The sequence below is a fragment of the Sinocyclocheilus rhinocerous genome, unplaced genomic scaffold, assembly GCF_001515625.1.
Source record: "Sinocyclocheilus rhinocerous isolate Xijiao unplaced genomic scaffold, SAMN03320098_v1.1 scaffold2233, whole genome shotgun sequence".
In the NCBI taxonomy this organism is placed as follows: Eukaryota; Metazoa; Chordata; class Actinopteri; order Cypriniformes; family Cyprinidae; genus Sinocyclocheilus; species Sinocyclocheilus rhinocerous.
In genome coordinates, this window is record NW_015664678.1 from 18,056 (window position 1) to 21,461 (window position 3,406).

At 40.5% G+C, this 3,406-nt stretch overlaps 1 pseudogene; it reads right to left on the reverse strand.

Moving 5' to 3' along the window:
- Positions 1–1,561: 1,561 nt before the first annotated feature.
- On the reverse strand, positions 1,562–3,156 carry LOC107730194 (gastrula zinc finger protein XlCGF49.1-like; annotated as a pseudogene).
- Positions 3,157–3,406: the final 250 nt, after the last annotated feature.

A 3,406-nucleotide genomic window follows, 5' to 3' on the forward strand; every position in this document is an offset into this window, starting at 1 on the left:
TTTTGGTCGACTGGGTGCCTACTGTTCTGAGTTTATGATTATTCCATGCCTCCTGGAAAAATTCAAGATGCGTTTGAAGCTGTGGCAAATAGGTCCAATTCAGAGCAAAAAGATGCACCTCATTGTCAGGATTTAATGTGCCATCTGCCTCCAGATCAAGGAAGAGACAGGAAAACAGGTCCAAGATGTGCTGATAAACATCCCTCCACAGTCTTTCGATCTGAGAAGGGTGTTCCTGCACAACCAGAAGGCTGCAGTTTCAGCAATTCAATTCAGACCGCATTTCTATGACTGCATTTTTTTGTAACAGCGCCACCTACTGAATTGGATGATATAGCGGAGGCTGCAGTTTCAGGACCGCATTTCTAGGACCCTGGTGGTTTAGTTTGTAGTAATGTTTGTACATGTTGTTAAAGATATTGAATCTCAGTAACATTGTTTTATTTCAATTGTGATTTTTAATTTATAAATGTATCGGATGTTAATTAGAAGGACTAGCTGAGTTGAGGCTGCTCTCGTCGGGATACATGAGCACTGAGCGCCGGCTGATCGCGTGGAGCTCCCGTCTCCGAACGGATGTTAATTAGAAGGACTAGCTCAGTTGAGGCTGCTCTCGTCGGGATACATGAGCACTGAGTGCTGGCTGATCGCGTGGAGCTCCCGTCTCCCGAAATTGGCGAAGCACATTTTCAAATAGGCGCTGTTTTTATAAATAAACCGCAGATTTGAGTTTTAAACAACTACATTCTCGCCTGAAATACTTTAAAAACTATATTTCATGACACAATAAAAAAATATATATATATGCAAATGGTGGTTGAAATACAATGCTGCGTGAACTCAACCAATCAGTATGTTCAGCGCTCAAGTCCCGTCCCCGAAAGTTCCGGACCTTTGAAAAAGTACTACCTCGCGAGCAGGGACTTTCTGAGGTGCAATTTTTTACCCGGAACTTTATTTAGATCCTGGTTCCTACGGTGGAAACACACCGAGTACCGGCCCAAAGTCCCTAGTTCCTGGGCAAAGTTCCTACAGTGGAAACGCGGCTCAAGTGACTAAATCCGCAACCACTACCTGACCTAGGAGAAATGTAAAGAAAATACATTAAAGTGGACTTCCCCTGACTTCCTGTTTATACCAAACACAGGAGAAAAGTAATAATTGCAAACAAAAAGGCACCCAATCCCTACTGCGGTGGTGATAGAACACAGTAATATTTACACTATTTATAGTGAAATCAAAGGGCAACACACTTTCAAATAAATGAAAAAAAAAAAAGGTCAAATCAAAAGATTGATTAAAAAAAAGAATATAAACACAAAAACTAGAGGGAAAAAAATTATCACTCCACACAAGAATGTAACAATTCGCTAACTTTTTCTACTACACATAGATTCACTATTTCAACTACGCCCCCTCAACACTCTCCAGTTTCTGTGGAGCATTTGAAAGGACATCAGTCTTCAGATGAGAAATCAGCAGGTGCTCTTATGTACAATCAATGAGGGAGTGATAAATCAAAGACAGAAACTCATACAGGGTTGGAACAGCTTGAGGGTGAGTAGAGTACATGATGACAATTTTATTTGTTGGACAAGCTATACCTTTAAGACAAGTGAACATCATCTCTTTATTGTGCCACCGTACGTGTTAAGTTTTCTTTGGAGCTGAAACTCTTAGTGATGGCATGTGAAAGGCTTCCGTTTACTGTGAATTCTCATGTGAATCCCAAGATTTGCTCTGTCTGAGCAAGTTTGTACCCAGTGGTCGCACATGAAAGGCTTTTCACTAATGTGAGTTATTACGATTCTTACAGTGTTTCCTGTCCGTGAAACTCCTTCCACACTGATGACATATTTCAAGTCATCTCAAGTGAATCCTTGTGTGTTTATTAAGGGATATTTTACAAGTGAAACTATTTTCACACTGTTAGCAGGTGAAAGATTTCTCTCCAGTGTGAATTCTCATGTGGGCATTAAGAGTTTGTTTACGTGTAAAACTCCTTCCGCACCGAGGGCATGTGTAAGGCTTCTCTCCAGTATGAATCGTCATGTGGCTTTTAAGTCCTCCTTTTTGAATGAAACTATTTCCACACAGTTTGCAGGTGTAAGGTTTCTTTCCTGTATGCATTCCAATGTGCCTTTTAAGGGTTCCATTTTTATTGAAACTTTTTCCACAGTGTTGGCAAGTGAAAGGCTTCTTTCCTGTGTGAATACTCATGTGGCCATTAAGAGTCTTTCTTTGTGTAAAACGCTTTCCACATTGAGGGCATGTGAAAGGCTGCTCTCCAGTATGAATTGTCATGTGGCTTTTAAGGCTTTCATTTTGACTGAAACTCTTTCCACAGTTTGCAGGTGTAAGGTTTCTCTCCAGTGTGAACTCTAGTGTGCCTTTTAAGGCTTTCTTTATAAATGAAAGTCTTACCACATTGTTGGCAGGTGTAAGGCTTTTCCCCCGTGTGAATTTTCATATGGACTTCAAGATTTCCTTTTGTAGTGAAACACTTTCCACCCTGTTGGCAGGTGGCATGACTTGCAGCTTCTGTCTCTTGATCTTTTTTTAGTGTGGTAATTTTAATCTGTGGGCAACTAACAAATTTTCTCCAGTTATGAAATCATGATATTTCTCATATTGAACTTTGTTTTCAATTTCATTCAATTGTTTACTCTCCTCTTTCAGCGGCATCAGATCTAAAGCAAAAGAAAAAAGACCAATACAAGTTAACCTCATTTAAATGGCACAAATTAACAGACATCAACATATTTAGATATGTATAGCATCAAAACTAACCAATCAAACTAACACTAACCACTAAGCTACTGAAAGAGGTGTTGCCTGTAATATTCTTCTCAATAGTGTTAACTCTTTGCTTTCTTTAGGAAATGTCACAAATACCTTTCAAGCTAGCAGTTATCAAACCCATTATGAAAAACCTTGACTCAATAAAACATACATTCCCCATCTGTCAGTCACTACGAGTTATGTCGTGATGACATAATGGGTCTAACTTGGAAGCCCAAATCATTTGTGAGTTTAAGAGAAAATGCCAATAAGTATTGGCGAGTAGATTTTGCATGCCGAGCCACTCCCCCGTACACATATAAATGTGCAATTCACAAAGCCATTTCACCTCAGAGGGCTGTTCTGGGTTGGCATTACGGAGTGTACAGCGGTGTCCCTGATTCAGCGATTCCCCATGGCATTTCATTACCACCTCCAGCAGTTGGCCCCCATCTTCACACAGATCTTAAACAGATCACTGGAGCTGTGCAAAGTCCCTTCCTGCTTCAAATGCTCCACCATCATCCCCATCCCAATGAAACCCAAAATTACACGACTAAATGACTACAGACCTGTGGCTTTAACATCTGTCATGATGTCATTTGAAAGACTGGGGCTGACCCAC